The sequence below is a fragment of the Meles meles genome, chromosome 1 (assembly GCF_922984935.1).
Source record: "Meles meles chromosome 1, mMelMel3.1 paternal haplotype, whole genome shotgun sequence".
NCBI classification, from domain to species: Eukaryota; Metazoa; Chordata; class Mammalia; order Carnivora; family Mustelidae; genus Meles; species Meles meles.
Genome location: NC_060066.1, coordinates 135483987 through 135504286, shown reverse-complemented (window position 1 = coordinate 135504286; position 20300 = coordinate 135483987). Strand labels below are relative to the sequence as shown.

General features: G+C 41.4%; 1 protein-coding gene across 1 annotated transcript in view; it reads left to right on the top strand.

Annotated features, from left to right (window-relative positions):
- TLCD4 (TLC domain containing 4) overlaps positions 1-20300 on the top strand; it is a 109738-nt gene that overhangs the window by 1810 nt on the left and 87628 nt on the right. Inside the window, exon 2 of the mRNA XM_045998749.1 lies at positions 6528-6727. The gene's annotated coding sequence lies outside the window, so the exon portion shown is untranslated. The remainder of the gene's footprint in view (positions 1-6527; positions 6728-20300) is intronic.

Sequence of the window (20300 nt, the reverse complement as noted above, 5' to 3'; positions counted from 1 at the left end):
CCAGATGGCTTTGTAACCTGACACAGGCAATGCAGATGTCAAGCATATTAATAATTACTAGACTGCAGGTCTCAGAAGACACTCTTGCATTCTCCTTTACCCCATCACCTCACTTCTGTAATTACCGGTATCTGTAGGAAATATCAGCTTGACCCCATTGGCGTGCAGCTGGAATGAATGAGGATGATGGAGCATTTAGGGCTGCCAGTAAACACAGCTAATCAAAGAGGGAGGAGTAGTGATATTGTTTGGAATTATTGCTTGAGTTATTTTGAATTAAGGCTAGGGTCAAACTGTTGGGTGTTTCTGACAAGGAAGTTGAGTGCAGAGAGGAGCTCGGTGGCAGGCAGGGACAGGAACAAAGTTGGGAACTCCTGAACAAAATCAGTTTCTGCTGGTCTGTGACAGGCACAAAATGTGTAGATAATAAAGAGGTCAAGAAGCTGTACTGGATTAATCAAGAAAGGCAAGGCTGAATGACAAGAAGCAGGAACTAAAATTTCTCTTGGGGAGTAAATTGCACTGACCACATAGATTACAGATGCATGGAAGTAAATTAGTGCTATGAAAGCATGAAAAATGTATTAGTAATTGACAAAAGAGTAATGATATTGAGCCATAGCCAATTGTAAGTAAAGTCTGTCTGGGAAGTGATGTGTATTATCTTTTTAAATCTATTTTCTAAAGCTTCTGTGGCAAATATCTATTATTCATGAATATTTAAAAAAGTAAAGATTATTTTACACTATTCAGTAGGATTGTGCCTGTTAATTTTTTCAACATATTTAATGAGCACCTGCTATGTGCTGGATCTAGGTACAGGGGAACTTGTATGGATAAGACAATAGCCCAGACAAGAAACTTAGACTAGAAAGATGATAGCATAAGTAGAAAACCATTTGGAAGATTTCAGATATATTTTATGGCTAGAGTTATTAAACCTTGTTGATGGATTAGATATTGGGAATCAGAACGGCTCCTAGAATTTTGGCTTCAAAACTGGTTGGATGGTGTCATTTGCTAAGAAAAGATGGACAGGAAGAGAAGCAAGCTTTTGTGGGTAGACACAGGGGAGGAGAGGATGAAAATGAAGTGTTCTGTTTTGGTTGTTAGTTTGAGTAGCCTGTTAGACATCCAAGTGATTATGTCAAATAGGTAGTTTCATGCACAAATCTGAAGCTTGGGTCAGAACTAGAGGTATAAATTTAGAAGTCAATATATACGTGGCACTGAAAGCCACGAGACTGGATAAGATCACCTAGGGAGGGAGTCTAGGTCAGTCCTGTGCAATAGAACTTTCTTCAACAATGGAAAGATTTTATGTTCATGTTGCTTTCTATCTATATGTGCCCATTGCACACTTGAAATGTGGCTAGTGCGATTGAGGAACTGAACCTTAATCTTACTTCATTTAAATTAAAGTACACACATGTGGGTAGTGTCAACTACATTGGAGAGCTCAGGATTGAGAAGAATATGGGGTCATTAACATTTAGAGGTCTGATAAAGGAGATTTAGCCAGTAAGGAAGATAGAGAAGGGAAAGCCAGGGAGATAGAAAGAAAATCAGGGAAGAGCGGTGTCCATAAAAACTAAGAGTGGAAAATAATTCAAGAGTGGGAGTGCAGTCAGCTATATCACATGCTGATCATAGCTGGGATCAGATGACTTGAAAACACATTTGTCACTGAGGATCTAAGCAAGAGCAGCATTGAATGCTGGTTGTAGAAGGCAGTTGGGAATGAGAAGAAGAGAGAATGGGAGATGAAGAAAAGCAGTGTCTATAGACAATTATTTCAAATTTTTCTTTGAAGGGAAATGGAGAAATTAGATGAGAAATGAAGGAGAATTTGGAATAGAGGAAACTTATTTTTTAAGATGGGAATTACTGTGTTATTCATTTGAATCTATAATGATCCAGTGGAGGAAAATTGATGCAGGAGAGAAAGGGAACGAGAGTAGGAACAAAGTTCTTCAAAAGATGAAGAGGGTTGGCATATACAGCACAAGTGGAGGGGTTGGGCTTTGATAGGAGGGGGGACCCTTATCCCATGGTAACAGGATATAAGGCAGGGGTATAATGCAGGTACTGGGAGGCTTACAGAATTGGTGGATTGATGAGGCTGTGGAGGTACAGGATACAGAGTGTGAGAGGCTCTAGGAGAAGTTAGGAAATAATCATCTTGAAAAGTAATTGGCGGGGCGCCTGGGTGGCTCAGTGGTTTAAGCCGCTGCCTTCGGCTCAGGTCATGATCTCAGGGTCCTGGGATCGAGCCCCGCATCGGGCTCTCTGCTCGGCAGGGAGCCTGCTTCCCTCTCACTCTCTCTGCCTGCCTCTCTGCCTACTTGTGATCTCTCTCTGTCAAATAAGTAAATAAAATCTTAAAAAAAAAAAAAAAAAGAAAAGTAATTGGCATATTCTTCAGGATCGGTGTAGGATTTCTGGGCAGATTGGAATGCCCATTTGAAGCTTGTGATAATAAATTTAGAGAGAAATCAGTCAGCATAATTTTATGTCTTTTTCCCCACTGGAAAAGGCAAATAGTTGGCTTAAACCAAAGTTTGATTTTTGACAGGTGACTGCATTAGTGAGATAAGATTCTTCTTAAGGGAGCAAGGTTCACCGAACTTTCTCTGGACATAGTAGGAGAGTGGCTGAGTAGTAGCAGAATTTAAGGTCGGGATTGGAAACCTAAAGAAGGTTGAGAAATTGCAATGAAAGAACTAGAGCCACTGAACTTTAGAGATAAGAGGTGGTGGTCAGAGGATGGGATGCTTGAAGTCAATATTGTGTTGTTACTGATAGTAGTTTTTAGGGCATAACTGTAAGAATGGATGAAAAAGATAACCGGGCCACCCACATGGATGCCAGAGTCACTAAGGGGTGGAGAGGAAGATGAGCTCAAGTTTTCAAAAAGTAAGAGTTTGAAAGATGATAGCAACCAAAAAGAACTTGGGGCAAAAGCAGGATAGCTTCCATTAGTCCCGCAAGATTCACTCTTCTCTATGCCATGCAGCCAAGGGACCTGAAACTTATGGATTCAGTCAGCAATTGCCTTGCTGTCTGGTTCTGGCTGAATTTGGCCAATGGGGAGCCTCAGCAGATCTGATGTAGGGAGGCTGTGTGCCTGAAATGGGGGAGAGGGGGGTCTCTGCTCTTCAGCATGGCTTCTACACCTCTTTCTCCTGGGCCTCAGAGCTCCCTTTCCTTTCTTCTTCAGGTCAAGGGGTGATGACTCTTACTAGCTCCACTGTTACTAGCCTTCAGTGACTGCACTATCCCTTGTGCCTTCCTTCCCTCGTTCATACCTCTGCAAATCACCCCTTTATTAAATCATCCTCAACTTAATACAAGTGTGCCATCTATATCCTGTTGGGATGGTACAACTGCATGACAAGAACTTCAAAGGAGCTGGAGTTTTTGAAAGAAGGAGAAATAGTTTGGAAGCAGGGATGTGGACCATGAGTTTCCCCATCTCCTGTGGGTGTGTGAGAAACAAATGGCCTCCATTTGAGAGACCTATTGAGGAGCAAGTCTTCAGCTTCTGCAGGGAAGTAGAGAAATCATTCAAAATGAAGTTGAAGATACAGGAGGGAGGTTTGCAAGTGACAGAATAGGAGATCCAAAGTATGTCGTGAAAGGGTTTGAAGGATGGTGAGGGATGAGAGTTGGGTCAGATTAGGGGATTTTATTTTATTTTATTTTTTAAAATATTTTATTTATGGGGCGCCTGGGTGGCTCAGCGGGTTGGGGCCTCTGCCTTCAGCTCAGGTCATGATCCCGGGGTGCTGGGATCGAGCCCCGCATCGGGCTCTCTGCTCGGTGGGGAGTCTGCTTCCTCCTCTCTCTCTGCCTGCCTCTCTGCCTACTTGTGGTCTCTATCTGTCAAAATAAATAAATCTTAAAAAAAAATATTTAAAATATTTTATTTATTTATTTATTTATTTGACAGAGAGGTCATAAGTAGGCAGAGAGGCAGGCAGAGAGAGAGGGAGAAACAGGCTCCCCACTGAGCAGAGAGCCCGATGCAGGGCTCAATCCCAGAACCCTGAGATCATGACCTGAGCCAAAGGCAGAGGCTTAAACCACTGAGCCACCCAGGCGCCCCGGATTAGGGGATTTTAAAAGTACCATGGAGATAAGAATCAGGATGATAATGGCTAGTCTGGGACCCTTCAGGGGTTTGGAGTAAATAGGGATGAGGGCAGCCTCTCAGTTCATTGCAGTTCAACTCTACGAGTACCTAGTACGTACAGCTCACCGGGGTAGATCCTGGTGTACAGTGGTAAGGCAGTAACAGTTAATACCCTAGCAGTGACTCAACAATGAGCCTGACTATGTGAATTGCATACCTCTTAACAGGGCCTCCTAGAGAAAAGCCACCCAACCCTTGCTTTCATGGGCTGTCTTGGAGTGTGGGCCACTAGGACCCTGACATGTAGGCACCTTCCTAACAGAGGTCAACAATCTTCAGTCCTAATGAAGGTAGTAAAGTACAGATAAAGACTGAAGCTCTTCAAGAGCCAGGAACACCACTTTGGTCAGCATTATGTGTGCCTGTGGACAAGGTAAAGCTGGAAGGGAGTTCTTGGTCTGGGCCATAGACAGAACTGTGGCTACCAGTTCTCATGGTTGTATGCCTTACCATTAAAGATCTTCTGGAAGGGGGCGCCTGGGTGGCTCAGTGGGTTAAAGCCTCTGCCTTTGGCTCAGGTCATGATCTCAGGGTCCTGGGATCGAGCCCCGCATTGGGCTCTCTGCTTGGCAGGGAGCCTGCTTCCCTTCCCCTCTCTCTGCCTGCCTCTCCGCCTACTTGTAATCTCTGTCTGTCAAATAAACAAATAAAATATTTAAAAAAAAAAAAAGATCTTCTGGAAGGTGTAGGATAGGTGACACAAATTGTCCCAGTACAAGCCAAAACTATAGACAAGACTTCTTTTTTTCTTATCAAATATACTAATAGATGTTTAAGTTTCAACCTTTTCCTGGATAAAGCCACTTGCTAGGATTCCTTGAATGCTAATCCTTGAAGGCTAAGGCCATTGTTAATATTTAATTGGCACTGACTGTGTACTTACTAGTATCCCAGGCACTTAGAACTGAATTAACTAATTTTCATAATAACCCTAATGAGGTAGACATTGTAACGATCCCATTTTTACAAATGAAGATATTAAGGTACAGAGAGATCATTTGCTCTCGGTCACAAAGCCAGGGATTGGCAGTCAGGATTCCAAAAAGCTCATACTCTTCCCTTCTAGTATCATCAAAAGAATTTATCGTATACTTACACCAGCTGTTTTGCTATATATTAAAGAAAGGAAGATAGAAATATACTTTACTATGACTGACTTTTCCTTTATAAAATTAGAGCTAAATAGGAGGCAAAGGATTTTTAAAAAGTGACCTTTTCAGGGGCACCTGCCTGGCTCAGTCAGTAGAGCATGTGACTCTTGATCTAGGGGTTGTGAGTTCAAGCTCCGGATTGGGTGTAGAGGCTACCAAAAAAAAAAAAAAAAAAAAAAAAAAAAAAATTTCATTATCCAGTTAAGAATTGCTTTTGTCTTTTCTAGCTTTTTATCCAAGTGCATTCTAAAAGTATACTAGATTAAATAGACATGTCTGTCTCTGTCTCTCTGTATATAGTCACTCTTGATTCATGCCTTGTTTAAAATAAATTTACAGAGCAATTACGAGACACACTAATTTTATTCTCTCACTTTATGTTCATTTATCTCAGGTACATCTTTCCAGATATTTATAAGTTCAGCTCCAGCCCTATATACATACAAACTGCCTTATCAGTTCCAACTTTAGCAAGACACTGAAATCTTATTTTAAAATACATTCCCAGGGATGCCTGGGTGGCTTAGTCAGATGGGCGTCTGCCTTGGGCTCAGGTCATGATCCTGGGGTCTTGGGATTGAGTCCTGCATCAGGCTCCTTGCTCAGCAGGAAGCCTGCCTCTCCCTCTGCCTGCTGTTCCCTCTGCTTGTGCTCTCTTTCTCTGACAAATAAATAAATAAAATCTAAAAAAAAAAAATTCCCAGACTGTCATAGTATCACACCACGCCATACTGTTTATTAATGACAACCACAACAATAATGGCTCCTTTAATTTTCAGTTACCATATTTTCAGTTTTAGACCTATAAAGTCAGAAACAATTGTGTTTCTGCACTAAACACTGCTTGTCTTTGAATCTTGAGAATTAATTTTCTCCTCATCCCAACCCCCCCTGCAAAGCCTCTGCCTGGCATGCCTATCAGGTCTGTCTTTTCCTCACTGTACACCTGCCCTTTCTACCCTGTCTTTCCCAAATCCTTTTTTGCTGCCACAGAGCTCTTTGTCCTTCGTAGAAACACACTGATGATACCTTCTCTCTTATTGGACTATACACTGTTCCTGTGAATTTCAGATGCATGATAAAACATGCAGGCTACCATTCAGTAGGCATTTATAAACTTTCTCAACCACCTCTCACAGCCTCTTGTGAACTTAAGTACTATTACTATCCCCATTTTGTAGGTGAGGAAGTTGAGGCTTTACTACGCTAACTCATCATTGCTGCTGCTTCTTTAATTTGACTTCCTGTGGATATACTGTGGCCGTCTAGTGGCCTCAGGAATACGGTGATGTTACCTAAGGAGGGTACTTACTGCAGAAAACATCTTACATTAAGAAGAGGAGGATAAGAAGAACGAAATATGCAGATGTGCTACTTAAAGGTGAGTGTTATTTTTCTCTTGCAGCTATTGTGTACATAGTATATGAATACATTTCACCACAGCAGGTAAATAACTCTTGTTGTGCCCTTTACCTGGTTCCTTGTCTGCGTCTCCAAGCTTGATTTAATGTCTTGTTCATCTTTCATCAACATTAGGTGCCCTATTTATTGTGAATCCCTTCTCAATGACAGGCTTACAGACAGGCTTGTTAATTTACCAACAACACTTTTTGATAGAAAGCTCAAATGACTTAGCTATTTCCCAGACTTAAGCTTCCCTTCTCCATACCAGTACTCCAGTGGGATCTTTGCTGGTTATATTTGTTTTGGAGTAAGTTAATAGACAACTTACATGAACCTGAAAAATTCTTACCACTTTGTAGTACTTGATGAATGCCTGTGTCTTAACTTAGAAATTTAAAAGAATCTCTGATTTTCCCTTTCTGAACAAATGCTGTACACTGAACAAAACCTCTTATGGTCAGTGTCCTCCATTAATTATGCCCTTTCTTTCCTGAATCTCTAACCACTTTAACCACTGACTCTTGCTGTGTCTTTATCCTTAGCCTGTAATGCTCAAGTCTCCCCCATTAAAAAATAAAGCAGAATCAATAAAACCCTCCCTCAATCAGTGTGACTCAGCATAACTCCTTTAAACTACCAGCCAGGCACAGCCCAACCACATGAAAATGGCACTCTAGTCTTTAACCACACCTTTATGCTTTTGCCAGAGTGTTTTTCCATTCCCAATCTATCTTGTGCAATTGGGCTATTTCTTGAAGCCTTCTGGTGAGCACGGAGCAAAGTTCTATTTCAAGTGTTGAGAGGTGGTCATCTGAGCAGGTAGCCAGGCAGCCAGTTCTTGGTGGACTCCTAATATATGGAGGTTCCTCTCAGCGTGAAGAGGAAGTGTGACGACCCTCTCAACACTACAGAAATAGGTATTGACTGACACAGACCTTGCCCTAGAATGACACTGTCCTATGCATAAAGGATACCTCTATAATATACCGACCCAAAGAGTGTCTGAGTGTTTAAGAGCCTGGTTGAATTTGTGCTGACCTGACTTGTTCCTGCAAAAGGAAACAGAGCCTTCCTCAGATAAAACTTGCAAATAAAGGGGATACATTAGGTTTGCTCTATCTTTGCCAGTCTTCCCTGTCAGCCACCACCATGTGGTTCTGTAATAACTTTATGAAAAGATCTAACAAACTGCCCAAGAAAGGAACTTTCAGATGCCTCTTCCCCATTTTGTTGCGTTTCTTCTTAGTCTCTCAGCCGTGTCATCCCTCTCATCCTTCAGAAATATTCAACCACTTCCCATCAAAGGATACTTTATCCCTGGGTTTCTTTTTCCATATCCCAATGCCTCAGACTTAATCTGAATGAGCATTTTTCCCCCTCAGTTATTTGGGACTCCAGAGGATAATGGGCTTAAGTCTCATGACTAAGGGTGAAGGTAAATCTCCCAGTAGTTGTTCAGTCTTCCCACCACAGTGATCTCTGTGCCACCTAAAATATAAGCATGTGTTGCAACAGCAATTATTTTCCTCAGAGACAATCCAATCCAATCCTTTCTCCATGAAATATTCCTTTTCTTAAAAGGATTTTGGCCGTATAGTATTGGAACAAATATTGCTACTTTCTCTGGCACTTTAAGGAAACAGCACCAACTTTAATTAGACTTTGATAATTCTGGGTCTCTTTTTATGGGCGTTTGGGATGGCAGGGAGTCCTATTTTCAGTTTAATCTGCCAAACAAAAATGCCCGAAGTTTATGTTTTACTGCTGCTCCTTCATGTCCTTTTTGTCCATTCATATTTATGGATTTATTGCCGCCCTCCTTTGATATTTTAAAGAAAGGGGGTTTTGCCCAAACTCCAGCTGTGCCGAGGTATTTTGGGTCCTTCATTTCCACACCCAGCTTGGATCCTTGATTGTCTCTTGAACAAGCCATCTATCCACGCAGAAGTACAATTACTGACTATGAGACTGGAGGTAGGTAGAGGCACTGTCTCTGGAGACCCCAAGACCCCATGACTATAGGATGCAACCACCATATCCAAGAGTGGTTCCCAACTTTGGGAGAACTTGACGAGCCTAACGGGCAGAGCACTCTGCTATGCCAACTGTTCAAGTTACACATGATACATATGCTGGGCAGCTAGACCTGGGCCACCCTAGTCTCTAGAACCTGATACCCCAACTTGGTTCCTGGATGCTGGTTCTCATCTTAGTTTACTTGCAAGTGGAGCTAGTCATAACTAGTTACCATCTTATCTCTTTTTTCCTAAAAGCTCAGTGTTCTGAGACTAGTCCAGGGGCACCTGGGTGGCTCAGTGGGTTAAGCCTCTGCTTTCGGCTCAGGTCATGATCTCAGGGTCCTGGGATCAAGCCCCGAATCGGGCTCTCTGCTCAGCAGGGAGCCTGCTTCCCCCTCTCTCTGTGCCTGCCTCTCTTCCCACTTGTGTTTTCTCTCTCTCTGTCAAATAAATAAATAAAATCTTAAAAAAAATTAAAAAAAAGAGACTAGTCCATGTTTGCTATCTCATTTTTCTTTGTTCATTTTTACTCCTTAATTTGCTGCATTCTAGCTTCTTCTGTCGTTATTCTCCAGTAACCTCTAGATTTTCAAGTCCAAAGAGCATTTCCTTTCCTAGCCTCTATTGTCTTTTCTCAGGCAAGTGAAAATTTTTTTCTCCCATTGACTTTCATTACTCCATTTTCTTCTGGTTCTCCTCACATCACTATTATTTTGTCTTGATATTCTTCTTAGTTTTTCTTTCTCTTCCTACTTCCCTTAAAAAAAAAAAAACTTATGAAATATATTTAGAAAATGCTAGAAATATGGGGCGCCTGGGTGGCTCAGTGGGTTAAAGCCTCTGCCTTCGGCTTGAGCCATGATTCCAGGGTCCTGGGATTGAGCCCCACATCGGGCTCTCTGCTCACTGGGGAGCTTGCTTCCTCCTCCCTCTGCCTGCCTCTCTGCCTACTTGTGATCTCTGTCTGTTGAATAAATAAATAAATAAATAAATCTTTTTTTAAAAAGTGCTAGAAATAATAAAGTGGAAACTTAGGTAGCCACCAGCTAGATTTTCCCCTTTTTTGTATTCTTTTTTCATACTGCCATTCTCTTTCCCTCTAAGAAACAAAATCCTTATTTACCCCATTTTGGTCTTTCTGTCTCTGAGGGTTCTTAACCTGGGGAATCTTTTCTTCTTACTTCTCATGGCAGATGAATGGCTGCCACCATAACATCTGTTCTCTTCCCTCTGGTGCATGTTTGTTCAGCTGGAGACTCCTTGCCCTCCTTTACAGCTACGTATGATTTTGTGGGGACATTCTTGCCAATGCACTGTAACTAGAAGGAGTGAGTACAACTTTGGCCTTACCTTTGCAAAAAAAGACAGCTTGTCTTGTTCTGCTTGCCATCTCCTTTATGGATGTGTCTGTGACCATCTGTAACCGTGGAGATGAGGAAGACATCCTAGGAGAGGATGGGACAATGAGACAGGAGGAATCTGGTGAATGACCTCATCAAACAGAGTGCCCTGTCAGTTTTGGCCCAACTATTAGGTGAGAGGGAAAAATGCTTTTGTCTTCTTTATTTTCATTTCTCTACTTCCACTTCCACTGCTTTCTGGGATCTCAATTATAGCGAGTTAGCCTTTACTCTAATACAAAAATTGATAACCTGGAAATGGGGGACTTCTAACCAAGTCTTAAAACGTATAGCATTACCCAAGTGGTCGGACCATTGCCAGCAAGGAACAGGCTCTTGCAGGCTGGGAAACTAGTCATTCTTGTAGTGCCATTGCAAGATGTTTGGTAACAATCTCACCTCAATTTGGAAGACTGATCATGTTTTTTATGTCACTGAATTTTACGGGAAGCATTTGGAAAGAACCAGAGTATGAATGTAATTGTTGCTCGTTGGCTAGTTTAGGAAGGTTTTTCAGGAAAGAAATGAGCTCACATAAGAAATGATGGGTTTGCAAGGAAAGAGGGAAGAAAATAGAGTGTATAGAAAATTGGGGCCTCACAGGGTTAGAAAATCCAATTATTTCTATGGTCCAAATAGAAGAAGACTGTTTTTCAGACACTTAAAGCCCATCCATTAAGATTCCTCAGCCAAAGAGATCTAGCCTTGCTGCAAAAGTCAGATTAGCGGTGTTATCCTCACTTAGTTTTTAAAGATTACCTGAAAGTAGCCACCATTAAAACAATGAGAAGAGGAAGGAGTAAAGCATAGATATTAGAGAATAAGAAAGTTTAAGAGCTCGATCCAGAAAAGAACTTTGGGTGTAGTTTCTGTCACATGTAACAGACTGGAGATGAATAGCATAGAAGCCTACAAAGATTTTGAGGAAATTGTACTGCTAAAGAAACCAGAAATCTGACCTGCAAACTGCAAAAGCCAATCATTGTGTCCTCAAGCCTTTTCCAGGAAAGCATACTCTCCCAGTTTTCACTTAAATTTTGAACCTGGAAGATAATGGACAAGTAGGAATCTCCCAGAATGTGTAAACCCAGGGGTACTGTGGGTATACCCAAACACATCCAGATGGTTTAATCAGGAAATTTCTTCCACGGCCAAGGCAGGAAATTCTTCCTAGAAAGAAAACTATGAAGGACTGCTGGTTGTTGCATGTTTCCCATTCTGTCCTTTTAGAAATGGAAATTTTTATCGTGGGTAATTGTATTCCTGCTCTACCATTGCATATTGGGTTGAGTGTGGGCATCAAGTAACTTCTTTTTAGTTTATAATAATTGGACTATATGTAGCCACATCTAGACATAACAGAGAAGGCTGTACTTTCCCCAGAGATACTGGCTTTGAGCTGGCTACAGAAACTGAATAGGCCCACGGATGGTCTCCTAGAGAGAGAGGTTGAGATACAAGAAGAAGAGAGCACTCAAACAGTTGGGTAGTCTGAAAACAAAACAACTCAAACAGTTGGGTAGTCTGAAAACAAAACAAAACAAAACAGCTGGATAGTCTGAAGGATTGAATGAATCTCTTTGTTTATCTTTGCCTTAATTAATGCAGTCTTCCTGAAGGTTCTGATTTATTTATTCAGAAACTTATCCACCTGCATGTTGACAGCTCTCAAATTTGTATGTCCAACCAGGATTCTCTTTTATGTTCTAGACCTATGTTATCCAAATACGAAATACGGTTAACCCTTGAACAATATGTATGGGTCCACTTATATGCCGATTTTTTTACAATACAGTACTGTAAACATGGTTTCTCTTCCTTATAATTTTCTTAACATATTTTCCCCTCTAGTTTACTTTATTATAAGATTACAGTTTATAATACATATAATGTACAAAATATGTGCTAATCAACTGTTTATGGGTAAGGCTTCCAGTCAACAATAGGCTATTAGTAGTTCGGTTTTCGGGGAATCAAAATTTATATGCAGATTTTTGACTGCATGGGGTTTGGTGTCCCTAACCCCCATGCCGTTCAAGGGTCAGCTGTTTTGGATACCTTTGCATGGACTAACCATAGGAGAAGTCTTAGTCATAACACGTCTGAGACTGAAGTTCTTTTTACTTCAACAAGTACCTACTCTCTGCAATTAATAGTCACAAACTGGGCCTACCCGCACCATACCTGCCCTCTTGCACTGTGACTTTTCTGTTCTTCCCATCAAGGAGTGGACTCTGGATCTCCATCTCCTAGTATCTGGGCTTGCTTTGTGACTTGCTTTGATCAGTAAATTGCAGCAGAAGTGATGATGTGGGAATTGTGAGCCCAGAGCTGAAGAAGCCTTTGCTGTCACTCTCTTGGAAAGCTTCTGTCATCATGGGAGGAAACATGGGCTAGCCTCTTCAAGGATGAGAGGCTATGTGGAGAAAGGTGCCTGGCTGGCATCCAGCATCAACCACTAGCATGACTGGCAATGTAACTTACAAGGCCCAGTAGCCCCCCTGTTTCATAATTATTCAGAATCTCAGGAGATAATCTTAAGGAGACAGGAATAGCAGAACAATAAACTTCGCACACGTCACATGCCCGTGAAGCTGGCCTTCACCCTGGAGAAAAACCATCTTGGACCATCGAGCTCCTGCCAAGCTGCCACAGCTGACTGTCACCAGATGAGAGCCCAGGCAAAACCAGGAAGTTTCTCAGCCAAGTCCAGGCCAAAGTGTTGACCCACAGCATTGTTAGCTAGTAAATGATTATTGTTTTTAGCCATGAAGTTTTGTGGTAGTCTGTTTTAGGCAGCAATGACTTAGACGGCCTTATTTAATGATCTCATATCTGGGGTGATTAAAGTCCAAATCATTCAACCTCCCCCATACTTTTCATGTCATCCTGTGAGGCCTGAGGAGCTCTCTTTTACCTCCCTGTGTATTCTCTTCTTGCTTAGGAATACAGGTTGTGGAGTCAGAGTGTCTAGGTGTAAATCCTATGTTCTCCCAGTGCTAATTATGTGACCTTAGATACATTATTTTACCTCTTTGTGCCTCTGCTTCCATCTCCATAAAACAGAGCTAACCTTATCTTTCATGTTAGGGTCTGTGCAGGTTAAATGAGGTCATACATAAACAGGGACAAGCACAGTGACCACGCTCTAGAAGTATCAGTGATTATGACAGCCTGTGGGAGCAAGATGTCTTCAAAGCAGGGTAGTGAGAATAGGTTTGGGTCAAAGAGGTATAATCTGACATGTCCAGCTGGAACAGCCAGGAAAGGAAGTAGTCCAAGGTGGGGGAGAAGGGCAGGCAACCAAGTAGGGAAACCAAGATCATTTCTACAAGAGTAGTATAAATATCAGACATTGGGGAGGGTGAGATTGTAAATGAGAGAGGAGGCCAGGCAACAAGGATAAGAAAATCAACCCAAATATTGTAGACTGATGGTTCCTTGTGAAAAGAGATTGCATCTTTTTTTTTTATTTTTTATTTTTTTTATTTATTTTTTATTCCTTTATTTGTTTATTTACAGCATAAGAGTGTTCATTGTTTTGGCATCACACCCAGTGCTCCATGCAGTACGTGCACTCCCTATTACCCACCACCTGGTTCCTCAACCTCCCACCCCCCCACCCCCCACCCCTTCAAAACCCTCTAGTTGTTTTTCAGAGTCCATATTCTGTCATGGTTCATCTCCCCTTCCAGTTTCCCTCAACTCCCTCTCCTCTCCATCTCCCCATGTCCTCCATGTTATTTGTTATGCTCCACAAATAAGTGAGACCATATGATACTTGACTCTCTCTGCTTGACTTATTTCGCTCAGCATAATTTCTTCCAGTACCGTCCATGTTGCTACAAAAGTTGGGTATTCATCCTTTTTAATGGAGGCATAATACTCCATTGTGCATATGTACCACATCTTCCTTATCCATTCGTCCGTTGAAGGGCATCTTGGTTCTCTCCACAGTTTGGCGACCGTAGCCATTGCTGCAATAAACATTGGGGTACAGATGGCCCTTCTTTTCACTACATCTGTATCTTTGGGGTAAATACCCAGCAGTGCAATTGCAGGATCATAGGGAAGCTCTATTCTTAATTTCTTCAGGAGTCTCCACACTGTTCTCCAAAGTGGCTGCACTAACTTGCAATCCCACCAACAGTGTAAGAGGGTTCCCCTTTCTCCACATCCTCTCCAACACACGTTGTTTCCTGTCTTGCTAATTTTGGCCATTCTAACTGGTGTCAGGTGGTATCTCAATGTAGTTTTAATTTGAATCTCCCTGATGGCTAGTGATGATGAACATTTTTTCATGTGTCTGATAGCCATGTGTATGTCTTCGTTGAAGAAGTGTCTGTTCATATCTTCTGCCCATTTTTCGATATGATTATCTGTTTTGTGTGTGTTGAGTTTGAGAAGTTCTTTATAGATCCTGGATATCAACCTTTTGTCTGTACTGTCATTTGCAAATATCTTCTCCCATTCCGTGGGTTGCCTTTTTGTTTTGTTGACTGTTTCCTTTGCTGTGCAGAAACTTTTGATCTTGATGAAGTCCCAAAAGTTCATTTTCGCTTTTGTTTCCTTTGCCTTTGGAGACATATCTTTTTTTTTTTTTTTAAAGATTTTATTTTTATTTATTTATTTGACAGAGAGAGAGATCACAAGTAGGCAGAGAGGCAGGCAGAGAGAGAGGAGGAAGCAGTCTCCCCGCAGAGCAGAGAGCCCGATGCGGGGCTCGATCCCAGGACCCTGAGATCATGACCCGAGCCAAAGGCAGCAGATTAATCCACTGAGCCACCCAGGCGCCCCTTTGGAGACATATCTTGAAAGAAGTTGCTGTGGCTGATATCGAAGAGGTTACTGCCTATGTTCTCCTCTAGGATTCTGATAGATTCCTGAAGAGATTGCATCTTAACTATTTTTAGATATGGACCACTTAATACAGTGTTAGACACACACAGTAGGGACTCAAGAAATGTTTGATAAACTGAACCCTTAACCTCGTGTTCCTGGGACTTTGCTGTTCAAGTCAGTCTACTGTGTCTGAACAGATCAATCTACTATGTCTGAACAAATCAAACAACTGAGGTAAAAGAGTATTTAACATGTTCTTCCTTCAAGAAGATCTAAACTATGTCTCAGTGTATTTGAATCACAATAAAACTAGCAATAAAGTACTGTTAATATGACCACCATCATTTGTTGAATGCCTGTGAGACCAGAGCACCTTAACAGGTGCTTACCTATCTTCTTTCGTTTAAGCCTTGTGGTGACCCTATTATTATACTCATTTGACAGATGAGGAGACTCTGGCTCAAAGAGGTTCTCTTTCCTGAGGTTATGATAAGTGGCAGGTTGCTCTAGTTCAAAACTCTTGATCTCAATAATATTAGTCTTTGCTGTCTCATAACTGTTTGCCTTGCCTCCAGTTTCTAAACCTTTGATCTAGTTCCCTTGCTTAAAATCTGTCATGGTTTTTATATCCTCCTGAGCAGGCTCTGCAATAGTTAGTATGGTGTAATTTCTTTCTCACAGTCCCTGCCTACTTTAGTGGCTTTATCTTTTTTTTTTTTTTTAACATTTTATTTATTTATTTGAGGGAGAGCATGAGTGAGAGAGCACAAGCAGGGGGAGCAGCAGAGGGAGAGGGAGAAGCAGACTCCCCACCGAGCAGGGAACCCAATGTGGAACTCAACCTCAGGACCTTGATTGAGATCATGACCTGAGCTGAAGGCAGCCATTTCACTGACTAAACCCCCCAGGTTCCCCCAGGGGCTTTAACTCTGATTGCTCTTTCCGTAAATGCACACTGAGTTCCAAATATCTCTGGTTCCTGGAGCCATGCTAACCTCCTCCATGCTTCCAGTGTTTTGTATGTTCTCCCTCTTTCTGGAGTATTCTTCCTTCCCATTTGCCTGGCCTTTAAAACCAGGGATGCTATTTCTAATCAGTTTCTCTGGGAGATCTCCTCATCTCTTTAGGTTTTGATTCTTCAGTTAGTAAATTGAGGCGATTTCCTACACTTGGGAAAGAGGTTATCTGGCAATAATTATGGCTTTGCCACTCACTGGCTATATCATCTTAGGAAAGTTTACTTGATTTCTCTAAGCCTCATGATTTTTTTCTTCATAAAATAGTGATGGTTATTTTAAATAGCACCTGACACATAGTAAGTACTCAATTAGAGTGAGCTATTATTGTATGGCTCTTATGTGAGTTAAATAAGGTTAACATACATGGTGATCTAGCGTGATACTTGTTAGCACACTGTGCTTAGTGATTTCCTACTCTTCCTTCAAGGTTAAGCTTACATTCCCCTTGATAATGCTTTTCTATAAGCATTCTATACATTCCACACATGGTTAGCCATGTTGTCAATTGTGCTCACCTCCTTTTTTTTCACTTATTGTATCCCATGTAATTACTGACCTAGGTTCTCCTCTCCTTGGCTAGCCTGGACTCACTGATGACAGGGCCCATTTTATTGTCCACCCAAACCTAGCATGAATAGGTATTTTATGCACATTGGTCGATTGACTGAATGAATACATTCATTAGGAAACAAGAAAGGGTCAAGAAACTTCTAGTTAGGGGTAGCACTACTCCTGGTACTAGTACTACTATGTCATGTTTATCGAGTATGATAAAAGTGAGCATTGTTTTGAGTGCTTGGTGCTCCTTAACTCACTTAATTCTCACAAGAGCGGTATTAGGTAAGCATTATCCCGTGAAGATTATTTTTTTAATTATGAAATCTTGTTTTACAGGAAAAGTAACAGAGGCTCAGGGAAGTTAAGTAACATACTCAAAGTCACACGGCTAGCAAGAGGTATAGAAAAAATTCTTATGTCTCAGTAGAACACTCTGCATTGCCTAAAAGTTGTTTTCGAGGTCCTCTGATTCTTTTCATTGTGTTTGAGCTGTTGCACATCCTTCTGGATTATCTTGTGGTAGCCTTTCGTCATGTCTGAGCCATTTTACAACCCTCTATGAATGTGTTTCTTTCAGATTCTCTTCTGAACAGGTTATGACATCTGCCTGGTTCCCTCACTGAATGAGTGAAGTAAAATCTTCAACTTTTTTTTTTCTTTTCTATCTGTATCAAACTCATAGTTGTGTTAGCTTTTCCTGAGAATTAACTTTTATCAGACACATAATTGGAATGCAACTTCTAGTCTGACTGACTTCAAGGCCCATTTCTGCAACTCCAAGGTCTCCAGCTTCATTGCATACTCTCCTGGTGAACTTGCTTTCAGATTGCAGCATTCTTGGTTCTCCTTCCCAAAACTCTGATTCTGGAGGGTTTTTGTTTTTGTTTTTGTTTTTTTTTAACAAGACTCTAGTTATTCTGTTCCAGGTGGTCTGAAAAACACTGCTTTGAACAACTTTTTTAGTAGAAGAAAAAACACTTGTACAAAGCAAATTATAAACTAAGTTTCAAAGAAGGAGAGAAGAGGAAGAGAGAAATTCTGTCTGGAGGAATCTGTAAGTTTTGTGAAGAAAGTGTGTCTTAAAACTAGGAATACTTTTGGGGCACCTAGGTGGCTCAGTGGGTTAAGCCTCTGCCTTCAGCTTGGGTCATGATCTCAGGGTCCTGGGATCAAGCCCCACATTGGGCTCTCTGTTCAGTGGGGAGCCTGCTTCATTCACCCCCCCCATCCCCCGCCTCCTGCTCTGCCTACTTGTGATCTCTATCAAAAAAAAAAAAAAAAAAAAAAAAAAAAGGGGGACGCCTGGGTGGCTCAGTTGGTTAAGCGGCTGCCATCGGCTCAGGTCATGATCCTAGCGTCCTGGGATCGAGTCCCATATCGGGCTCCTTAATTGGCAGGGAGCCTGCTTCTCCCTCTGCCTCTGCCTGCCTCTGCCTACTTGTGATCTTTCTCTCTCTCTGTCTCTCTCTCTCTCTGACAAATAAATAAATAAAATCTTTAAAAAAAAAAAGCTAAAAAAAAAAACAGGGAAAGAGGGGAAGAAAAGACATTCTATGTGTTGGAAGGAGCATGGGCAAAAGCGAGGAGCCAGGAAAATCCACAGCATTTTTGGGGGACTGGATTTAGCTAGACTGAGCAAAGAACATGAGAGGGAGAATATGAACCATGAGGCTGGAAAGGTAGGTTTGAGCTAGAATGGAAGACTTCCATGTCATTCATTTATTTAATAGACAATAAAGAATAGTAGAAAGCTTTGACCAAAAGTGAAGGAATAAGAATATAATCAACTGCAAGTTAGAAGAATCCTGAAGAAGCATGCGGTTAGAGAGATAGAGGCAATCTCTGAATGCCAAGGAAAGGAAAGATGTGAGATCACAAGGATTTGAAATCTCTTCCCTAACTAATGAATATTTATTTAGGGTCTGTTGTGTGTGAAACCTGTGGTACTAAGCACTGGGAGAAGATGGGAAGAGAATTATTATCCTGGTATGCAAAGGCTCAAAGAAGTTGCCAGAGAGACATCAGAGATTATCTGGGAAGCTGGGAAGATATATAGGCCTAAACTTGGGGAGTAAAAGAGGAAGGGTAGAGGAGGTAGATATATGGAAGATCTTCAGCAAGTAGAATTGAAAGAATTTGGTGTCTACATGGTTGCAGAGGGCTAAGCATGTGGGGAGAATCTAGGAAAATTGAGGTTTCTTGGTCTTGGTGATTAGAGGCATGATGACTCTGAGAAAAGTGAGAAAAAAGAGTATGGGGAGGAGGGGTGATGATGAGTTCTATTTTATTGCATTTGATGAACCTGGAACACATGATAGGATATTGGTAATAAAAATCTGGAGCTCAAGAAAGAGACTGTTAGACAGATATTGTGTAAGTTGAGTTGATAGTAGATGCGTGTTAGTGTTTGGGAGAATAGGGAGGACAGAGGTAAGTCAAAGCTGAGAGGGCATCCAAATTGGATGAGGTCATTGCCTGGAGTGAGTGAAAGTGAATTGAGCAAAGTTAGTTGCAGACTTTAGAGCTCAGAACTAAAGCAGAAAATCCCATGTATTATTGGGTGCAAAGGATCATCAAAACTTAGAGGTAAGAAGTCAAGGGCTAGGAGAATGCAAGAGCTTATTGAGAAATGAGAGCAAAGCAGGGGGATCCAGTTGAAGAATGTGTTTCCCAGGACTTATTTTAGGGATAGTGCTGCATTTGTTTGGAAGAGCTACTTTAGGCAAGCAATGAAACTCCAAGGAGTTTTAGCAACGGAAGATGCTCCTTAAAGTCCCAGGTAGGGAAGAAGAGAGAGAAGAACACAGAGCTGCGGGAGGCCAACCTACTCCCCAGGAACTCCTTAATTTTAGGTAAATTTGGGGGGGAAAATCACAAACTTCTTGGAGATCATTTTCTGTGGAAACTAGTGGAAGGGCTGAGTTCTGGTTTCAGGATGATGAAGTGATGACGGGATGTCAGTGAGTTAACGCTTTGTATTTTTATACTGATTTCCAAATTCAAAGAATGATTAGTTTTTCTTGTTGTAATGTCATGACACACTGAAGAAGGATTGATCTACAAAACAAAACAAGAACAAAACCCACATCTACATTGTTTAGGAGACAAGTGGTTTTGAACTTTAGCTCTATTTGTTTGTCCCCTCCGCCTTCCAAATCAATATAACAAATGTTGAATATAAACAGCTGGTGTTTTTAACTGTTGGTTATAGTTACTTATTTCTCAAGAATTTCTTATATAACTAGTGATCAGAAGTCATGTAGTTGTTCATATAGTATCCCGTGATGCTCTTTTTTTTTTTTAAGATTTTAAAAAAATATTTATTTGACAGAGAGAGACACAGCGAGAGAGGGAATATAAACAGGGGGATGGGAGAGGGAGAAGCAGGCTTCCCGCCCAGGATCATGACCAGAGCTAAAGGCAGCCGCTTAATGACTGAGCCACCCAGGTGCCCTAACTACCACCCCCTGCAATGCTCTTATAATGGGCATTCCTTGTTGAAAGAAGTGATAATTTGGATTAAGACAGAGTGAATTGAAATTGAATTCCTCTCACCTCTACGCTCATACCTGGGGGACTACTTTCGCTTTCTGTACCAGTAGAATACTGTGTGTATAAAAAACTGCTAAAAGCCAAATCCTGATAGTTTTTAAACTAGTACAGGTACAGGGCATCCTTTGCAAACCAGAGGTCTGTTCCTCTGTAGAAGCCCT